At 38.1% G+C, this 10,256-nt stretch overlaps 2 pseudogenes across 2 annotated transcripts; both read right to left on the reverse strand.

The window, feature by feature from the left end:
* Positions 1-594: 594 nt before the first annotated feature.
* On the reverse strand, positions 595-1,653 carry LOC308683461 (trace amine-associated receptor 13c-like; annotated as a pseudogene). Its single transcript has one exon. The product of its transcript is annotated as a trace amine-associated receptor 13c-like (transcript).
* Positions 1,654-8,467: 6,814 nt separating this feature from the next.
* Positions 8,468-9,462, reverse strand: LOC308683462 (trace amine-associated receptor 13c-like; annotated as a pseudogene). The gene has a single exon. The product of its transcript is annotated as a trace amine-associated receptor 13c-like (transcript).
* Positions 9,463-10,256: the final 794 nt, after the last annotated feature.

Consider the following 10,256-nt stretch of genomic DNA (forward strand, 5'->3'; position numbering starts at 1 on the left):
TAAATCCCCTGAACCTAACACTACCCTCACAGAAAACTATCCCTTTTCCCATTTTCAAAAAACAAAACAAAAAAAAACATAATTTAGTATAATTTATTACATGTTTTCTTAATGGGGACCATAAAGAAATGTCCCCACAAGGTCAAACATTTCTGATATTACTATCTTTGTGGGGACCTTTGGGTTTACCAGGACACAAACACACACACAAACTGTGATTTCTAATCCTGAAACCATGTTCGAGAACTTTGAGAGCCTTGGAAGAGTGAGGTAACATCTCACAGCAAGAACTGGCCATACAGACTGCAAGTCATAAAGCATAAAGCACATACAGTTATCTCCCTTTACCATTTATTCCAGTACATTGAGGAGTTATGCTGCTTGCTCAGTTTATTTAATGAACTAATTTAATGCAATTTATGAACATTTTGACACTTAATTTCAATGTGTGTAAAATAGGTTTTAATGAATTGTTCAAATTAAAAATGTAGCAAACATACTCTCTGAAATAAGCTACATACTATTAAGATATTACAAATGTAAATACTACAAAGATAATTATACCCTTTATAAGGGACAGCTTTACCAGTTTAATTAATATTGATGCTCTGTAAAAATATTGACCAGAGAGGATGCTGGCTGAAATATTTTCAGAGTTAAGATGTGTTTAACTGTCTTTTTAAACCAGGGATAAAATAAAGCATAGATCAGAGGATTCAGACCTGAGTTTGTATACATAACCCATGTCAATATATTTATGGTTGTGGAAGAGACTACTGATATAGAACAGATATAGTATGGAATAAAGCAAAGCAGATAAACTGTCACAATGATTCCTAATGTCAGAGCAGCTTTACTCTCAGATTTCCTCCTCACTGATCCTTCAGTTACACATTTACCACCCTTCATCAGAGAGTTTATAACTTTCACTTGCTTATGTACTACATAAAAAATCCTCAAATATAAAGTTATGATTAGGGTACATGGAAAAATAAAAGACATGAACAGATCAGTAACTCCCCAGGCAAAACCCATCATAATAGAACACTCTCCATAACACATGTCTGTTCTGACTGAAGTGTCTAAATATCCTTCATTAATTACAATTGTAGCATTATAAGTTGAAAAACAAACCCAGCAGACACAGATGCTTATTAAAATTTTAGTTGTGGTTATTTTCTGTTGGTACAGTAAAGGGTGACACACAGCCACATAACGATCAACAGCAATTAATACTAAATTACTGATAGATGCTGAGAAGACCAATCCAAGTATTGTAATACACAGTTTACAGAAAGTGTCTCCAAAGTACCAACACGTCTCAATAAATCTGATGCCCTCTATAGACATAACAAGTCCCATAAGCAGGTCGGTCACAGCCAGAGAGAGAATTAGCAGGTTTGTTGGAGTGTGAAGCTTCTTGAAGTGAGAGATGGAGATGATCACCAGCAGGTTCAGAAACACAGTCCATGCTGACAGCAATGATACAAACACATACATGATATTGTATTCATATCTGGAGCGTTTTCCCTTGATACATGATGAGTTGATGGCAGGAAAGCAGTATTGAGTCTCACGATCCTCTGTCTCATAGGTCATGAGTGAGTCTCCTCCTGTTAGGAGTTTGTTCTGCTCTCCTTACTGTCCTTTCATTTATATAGTCTGAATCAGACAGCCCACCCATCTACAGCCCATTGATGATGTAACATACACATTTTTTTTTTAATTAATTAATTAAAAAAGAAAAACAATCTGTCTGCCGAAAGCTACACTGTAAAAAATTATCGTAATTTTAACGGTAAAAGACTGTAAAAATGCTACAGTGAAAAACTGTTAATTGGTTAACAGAAAGTTTATACGGTAAATAACTGTGATAGATCTAACGGTACATTTAATGTAATTTTACTGTAACATACCGTTAAATTTACAGTTTTTGAAAGTGAAAAAACAACTCATTGTATAATTTACAGTGAAAAACCGTAAATTGACATTCCCACAATTCCCTGTGACACTTCACATTTGATGTATTTTTGTTGAAATAACTATGTTTGTTTCTTCATAGTTTTCTTCGTTTTTTCTAATCAGTTATGTACATTAGGGGTTTATGTTACATTTAATGTTGTTAAATTAATGTTTATTGCATTTTTAAAATTTCATGTTTTACCATGATGGTGTTTAATGTTTGTGTGAATGACACTGTGCAGCTTCTATATATATAATTATCAACTTTCTTGTGGAAGAACTGCTTGTGTTGAGCTTTGATTGATCATGTGACTCTCATCACTGCTGTGATTGGTGGTTATCAGAGTACAAAACAGATATTAATACTTCAATAGGACGGTAAATTAACATTATATCATATTACTGAAATTTACTGTTATATTTACTGGTTTATACTGTATAATTGACATGTTGTTCAGAATAGCACGTACATTTTACAGTTTAAACCAGTAAATATAACAGAACTCCAGTGTGTTATATGCTGGTTTAAACTGTAAAATGTACATGTTATTCGGTAAAAGCAATTACTGTTTTGTTGTATATTTTACGGAATTGTTCTGGTAACCCCAGCTGCCAGTTTTTTTCCGTAAAAACTACGGGATTTTTTTTACAGTGTAGTTATTTTAGTCGATAAAGTTTTAAATATGGTATAAATATTAAATATGTATTCATATCTGGAGCGTTTTCCCTTGATACATGATGAGTTGATGGCAGGAAAGCAGTATTGAGTCTCATGATCCTCTGTCTCATTGGACATGAGTGAGTCTCCTCCTGTTAGGAGTTTGTTCTGCTCTCCTTACTGTCCTTTCATTTATATAGTCTGAATCAGACAGCCCACCCATCTACGGCTCATTGATGATGTAACATACACAATTATTTATTAATTTAAAAAAAAAATCTGTCTGTCGGAAGCTAGTTATTTTAGTCCATAAAGTTTTAAATATGGTTATTTTTCTTACACGAACATATTGATTCACTTCAGAAGGCCTTCATAAATCCCTGGAGAGCCGTGTGGATTACTTTTATGATGGATGGATGCAATTTGATGGACTTCAAAACAGATACGGCCATTCACTGCCATTATAAAGCTTGGAAGAGCCAGGACATTTTTTAATATAACTCCCGCGAGCTTCTCCTCCTGTCCAAACGGTATATTCTCTACTGTGCGACAGAGATTCGCGTGGTTATGACGCAATCGTTAGCTTATTTTTTACAAAAACTGCTTCCACAGGGCCATAACGTAAGATACAAGGTAATGGAGCCTTTTATACATTTTCGTGTTTCTTAAGAAATAAATAATGGACAAATGGAGTCTTTAAACGCCTCAGATGTAAAGTTATTCGCTGTCAAAGTGACGCCAAAATGAATGGGAGTCAATGGAATGCTAACAGCAGGTGGGGGTCTGCTAATCAATGGCGGCGCCCGGGGAAGCTTAAATCTTTTCCGAAACATTGGCCCCCTGGACAGAACACATGCTGGGTTAAATTAACCCAGTGACATTTTAACCCAGCAGGCTGGGTTGTTGAGAAAACCCAAGATGTAGTCAAACCCAAGATGTAGAATTTGCTATTCTGGGTTATTTTTGCTGGGTTATTCTTATTGGATTATTCTTATTAATTATTATTTTGCTGGGTTATTGTTATTGGATTATTATTATTAATTATTATTTTGCTTGGTTATTCACCTGTGCTTTACTGTAAAACTATGAATTAAGAAATAATGTAGAACATGTTTAGACATTAATTTTTAATGCTTGTCAACTGACATTCACAAATGTGTTCAAATTGGCAGCAATGACAACAAACTGCACATTCAATTTAAATGCAAAAATCATTGGTGTGAATACAACACATCTAAACACACTGTGAATGCACTGATGCAATAGTTGCTGCTCATTATTCAGGGGTCAGTTACATAATACTTGTTTTGAAAAATACATAAAAACAAATATTATGTAACTGACCCCTGAATAATGAGCAGAAGCTATTGCATCAGTGCATTCACTGTGTGTTTAGAACGGATAGAAGTAAAAGAAGTAGAACTTTTATTCCTGAGATGTTTATACAAGTAGATATACAAAAAATTCCACTCGGTACAGGTGTCAACAGTACAGATAAACACATTACTGATATATACCGAGTTCCACAACGATACGTTCATGTGTTCATAAAATACAGCATTTTGGTACAAAATTCAAAATGGCCGACGCCTAAAATGGTCGATATGGAAATCAGTAGACATCGGCCTAACGCCCTGAATCTAACCAGACCACTTTTATGATTTTTGGACAAACCGTATAGAAAGCAAAAATAGCCATTTTTCGGATCTCCGGCAGTAGGTGCACTGCGCCGAAATGCAGCGTGTAGAAACATGTTTGTTTTTTTATTCTAGCCCTTATGGTTCAAAAGTTATTAGCATAAACATAAGTGAAAGAATGCCAACAATTACAATAGGTGCCTCCGCACCTTCGATGCTTGGCTTTCACACCTGCCTCATTTAGGTCGGTTGAATCGCACTAGAGTTCGTTTTCCCCATTGGTGCGGTTCGTTTGGGCAGGTGTGAATGCGCCAATCGCACTCGGGTGCGCACCAGAAGCGGACCAAACAAGCGTAACAAGACCTCCTCGATCTCGGTACACTTTCAAATGAACTCTGGAGCGGTTCGTTTGTGGTGAGAACGTGATCCGACCTCGAACAGAACCAACTGCCAAAGTACTGCGCATTTTGCACTAAACCAGTTGCCGTAGTCAGCTGCGCTTTGCATTATGGGATGAGGAGAAATGTTTGTTGATAGTTTGCACTTTAAGCATGGTGGAAATTATTAACATTATTTTCGAGCCGCATCCTCGCTTCATTCTCAAATATTATTGTTTGTCTAAAGTGGTGTAAATTATATAATAAAATATGACCAAGGATACAATCAGCCCACGCAGTCATCTCTCCATAGTAAACAACGGCGTGTTGTCTGCCGTTATGGAAATGCGTTCAAGACACATCTGACCAATGAGCGATGTGTACCTGCTCAGTGAACAGGCTGTTGGAAGGGCTTATCTTCTACCTGTCCACCATTCACTCAGTGCATGAATCAGATCTGTCCAACCAATGGACAACATGTTCTCAGCTGGATTACTAACTTTAAACCTTATACGCAGCGAGAGACGCCAGCCAGTAACATTACTCACCACTCTGCTTGATGTGTGAAGTAGTCACTGGCTCTGATATCTTAGACCTGAAATATACTCTATGCAAGTACGTGAATGCAAACGCTTCTAGCTACACAAGTTTGATGACGCCCATCGTCTGAAATGTATCAGACAGAGGTGGAAAGTAACGAATTACATTTACTCACGTTACATAATTGAGTAGTTTTTTTGTGTACTTTTACTTTTTTAGCTGCCATTGCTACGGCGTTCGCCTGTTGTGGAGCGCACTTTACAGCAGGCCCACTGGGCAACCCTAATGGGGGATAGACAGAAAAGTGCTCTTTTTGTGCTTTATTTGGGTCGCTGTTAAAATAGTGTTTGTTTGCAGGGGTGCGTGCTTGATGATGAGTCCATTTACTGCTGTAAAAGCATCTACAGTCACCTGAAGCGAAGAGGGAACTGTGAGATGTGCGCAAGCTCTCTTCTAAGGCGGTCCGGCCGCAGCGGGACTCAAACAAACTCCCCCCCCCCCCCCGTCCTTGGACTAGGAGGGAGCCCGAGGCACAGGGTCCAACACAATCTTAGGTCGGGGGCCCTGGCAAGTCGGGTACGGGTAGCGCTTAGCTGGTCTCTGGTGTCCGTGAGCTTCAGCTGCTGAACAGGACTGAGGGGCTTGCGGCGCGGGCTTGGCTGGCTGAACTTGAGTTCTGATGTTGCATAGCTTGCGATGACTTCTGCGCCTCAGTGAACCTCTCAGAGAAATCCTTGACCGCTGGCCCGAAGAGGCCGGTGTTGAAGATAGGCACATCCAGGAAAGCTGTTCTGTCCGCGTCCTTAATCTCGGTCAAGTTCAGCCAAAGATGGTGCTCTAACACAATAAGGCTAGCCATCCCCCTGCCGATAGCCTGTGCGGTTGACTTAGTGGCTCGCAGGGCAAAATCCGTAGTGCTGCGCAGATCACCAAACGCCTCTGGATCTGGTCCAGCCTCGTCCATAGCACGGAGGAGCCTGGCCTGATACATCCGAAGAACGGCCATGGTGTTCAGGGCCGATGCAGCTTAGCTGGCGGAGGCGTAGGTGCGACCAGCGAGAGCTGACGTCACGGCACGGCTCGGCTTAGATGGGTGGACCGCCTTGGTTCTCCATCCACTAGAGCTGGGCGGGCACACTGGTGTCAATGGAAGCAGAGATATGAATTGACAAAACACAGCCTACATTTACTTACATATAGGCCTATTTGAGAATGGGAATTTCATGATATACCTAACAAGTTTAGAAATGTTTTGTAAAACCAATAGCCTAAATGAGTAATACAGCGCTATATGTGGCTGTGGTGTGTCACGTGACAAGCATGATGCGTCGCCATGGAAATAATAATAGGCTACATAAAAATGCGAGGCAATCACTGGTTTTAAATAAAGTGGCTCCACCCTTTAAATTCATTTTGGTTACTCCATTTCAGATGTTTTAAAGCTCTGATTAATGTAATAAGCTAATTTAATGATTTACTTTGTGATAAACCACCATAATACATTTGACACTTAAAGGGATACTCCACTTTTTTTGGAAATAGGCTCATTTTACAAATAGGCATGCAAATAGGCCTGAAAATAGGTCTAATAGGTTAGACAAACTTAGTCCCAGTCACGTTGGAAGTTACCGAGCTGGGGACTATTTTCAGGCGCTGTGTCATATCATTACGCCTGCTGGACTCATGGTACGGCAGCAAAGTTTCTTGATTATTACGCAGGAATGAGAGTATAGTTCCTAGCCATATCAGCCTAGAAAATCACAACTTTTCATTTTCCGTCGGTCTTAGTGCATGATGTAACTACAGAAGAGTCAAGTTTTAAATAGGAATAATATCGAAACTCATTTTTTTGAGAGAGATGCTAATGGTCTTGTCCGATTCAATGATCTATGCTAAGCTATGCTAATAGTGGTACTGCCAGACCCGGAGATCGGCTGAATGGATTCGAAAACGGTAAAACTCAACTGTTTAACTCTGGGGAGTTGTAAAATGAGCCTATTTCCAAAAAAAGTGGAGTATCCCTTAAAGAACCATTTCAGACAGTAATTGTTTTTTCTCTGTGATTTTATTGCCGTCCGAATCCAAAATGTCAGTTTTTCTTTCACTACCCGCGTAAAAATCCCTGACCGAATTACCTAATGTTTTTTGACAAACACCATGGTCGGTAATTTAATTGGCGTCCAAATCAACATCCCTGAGATTACAAAAAGAAATCACTTCAAAATTCACCGTTTAAATTATTTTTTGACCACTGCGGAGCACCGTATTATAACTTTTGTGCTTCACTGTAATTTGCATTAATTTGAAATATGTACACTTTTAATAACTGAAATGCTGGAAAGTATTTAAAAGAACAATATTTCATCACTGCTCCATATAAACAAGTGGGAGTTGTTAAGAACAAAAAAGAGAAAGAGAAAGAGATAAGCAGGTAAACATTTGAATTGGGCTGTTATTGTGACAGCAATATGTGCAATACAATTTTAAAATATGTATTGTACCTCATGTAAATAAGAGGCTGCAATAACTTATTTCCATTCATTTCCATTTTTTATGAAATTGAAATGATCATTTTGAGATAAAATGCAAGACAGAAATCCAGCATGTCTAGCTTCCTATTTTTAATCAGGTTTAAATAATTAAACAGTTAAATAGGACATTATTTTTCTATTAATAAATTAAGTATGAATTTATTATTATTCCGAGCATATGACATTTTATTTAGCCTACAGCAGACAATCATGCAATGCGAACAGCGTGTTCCCGGGTTTGTAGGATCACAAAAATCTTTCCTTCACAGTGAATAAATCACAAATTTTATCATTGAGGTGCCATGCAAATTTATTTTTACAGACGTCCACATGAGAAACAATTACCATCCGAATAGGGCTTTACACATATGACTGTCCTCTTTTTGTCATTGTGTTTTTGATTTATAATAAAACAGACAAAATAACTGATGAAAGCACTAAGTACATAATATCTACCTTTATCATTAGACTGAAGGTTTGTGATTATTGCTCAATTTACATAATAAGCTATTAAAACAACTTAACTTTGTCACTTTTTTACGGTGTAAAAAGAAGTTTGCTTTATTGTTACGTTCTGACAAAACTTGAATCAGTGTGAAAATTATACAGCAATCATATTATATAAAACAAACTACGTACTATTAGGATACATGTATAGTATCAATTACAAATATAAACGGTTTATCTATACCTTTAGCTATCACTTAATAACAATAATGCAGTTTATGTGAAATTTCTCTCAGAGTGACGGTTTTACCAATTTTACAATTGATGTTTTGTAAAAATATCAACCAGAGAGGATGCTGGGTGAAATATTTTCAGAGTTAAGATGTGTTTAACTGTCTTTTTAAACCAGGGATAAAATAAAGCATAGATCAGAGGATTCAGACCTGAGTTTGTGTACAAGACCCATGCTAAAATATTTATGGTCGTGGAAGAGATTACTGATATAGAACAGATAAAATATGGAATATAGCAAAGCAGATAAACTGTCACAATGATTCCTAATGTCAGAGCAGCTTTACTCTCAGATTTCCTCCTCACTGATCCTTCAGTTACACATTTACCACCCTTTAGAGAGTTTATAACTTTCACTTGCTGATGTACTACATAAAAAATCCTCAAATATAAAGTTATGATTAGGATACAAGGAAAAATAAAAGACATGAAGAGATCAGTGACTATCCAGGCAAATCCCATCATAACATAACACTCTCCATAACACATGTCTGTTCTGTGTGAAGTGTCAAAATATCTGCTATTAATTACACAGGCAGTCATATAACCGGAGGAGCAAAACCAGCAGAGGCAGATGCTTATTAAAGTATTAGTTGTGGTGATTTTGTGGGGGTATTGTAAAGGGTGACACACAGCCACATAACGATCAATCGCTATTAATACTAAATTACAAAGAGATGTTGAAATTAGCATTTCAATAAATATTGAATAGAGTCTGCAGAAGATGTCTCCAAAGTACCAACACAGCTCAATCAGTCTGGTTGCCTCTATGGGCATAACAAGTCCAATAAGTAGGTCTGCCACAGCCAGAGAGAGAATAATCAGGTTTGTCGGAGTGTGAAGCTTCTTGAAGTGAGAGATGGAGATGATCACCAGCAGGTTCAGAAACACAGTCCATGCTGACAGCAATGAAAAAAACACAAACATGATATTGTATTCATGTCTGGAGCGTTTTCCCTTGATACATGATGAGTTGATGGCAGGAAAGCAGTATTAAGTCTCATGATCCTCTGTCTCATAGGCCATGAGTGTGTCTCCTCATGTTAGGAGTTTGTTCTGCTCTTCTGTTCTACTCTATTGTCGTTTAATTTATACAGTGTCTGGATCAGACCGACCAACCCATGCTATGATCTACCGCCTACTCTGATGCTGCATAATGTTATATTATTTATTCATTGTATGCATTGTTAAATTTAGCCACACAATAATAGGGTAAACAGTGCTAAAGTTTTAATTAATATTAAATATGATAAACTTCTTTTTCTATTTCTTTTCACATGAATTGTGTTTCTGTTAGTAATCAATATTTCCGTATATTTCAAGTTAATACATTTTTTTTCAGTTGGGTTGAACCTGGTTAGTACCGGGATGGGAAACCTCCTGGGAGGTCTAGGTTGCTGCTGTAAGAGGTGTTAGTGAGGCCAGCAGGGGGTGCTCACCCTGTGGTCTTTGTGGGTCCTAACACCCACCTAGAGATGGGGAAAATACTGTAACAAGCACCGTCCTTCGGATGAGATGTTAAACCGAGGTCCTGACTCTCTGTGGTCATTAAAAATCCCATGGCACTTCTCGTGAAGAGTAGGGTGTAACCCCGTGTCCTGGCCAAATTCCCTAAATTGGCCCTTACCAATCATGGCCTCCTAATAATCCCCATCCATTGAATTGGCTCTAATACGCTCTCTCCTCTTCACCTGGTGTGTGGTGAGCGCACTGGCACCATTGTACTGTGGCTGCTGTTGTATCATCCAAGTACATGAGTAAAAAATGGCTCCACTCGGAGATTGTAGAATCTCGCAAATGTGTTTGGTGTTGC

This window comes from Scardinius erythrophthalmus, assembly GCF_964197995.2.
Source record: "Scardinius erythrophthalmus genome assembly, chromosome: 23".
NCBI classification, from domain to species: domain Eukaryota; kingdom Metazoa; phylum Chordata; class Actinopteri; order Cypriniformes; family Leuciscidae; genus Scardinius; species Scardinius erythrophthalmus.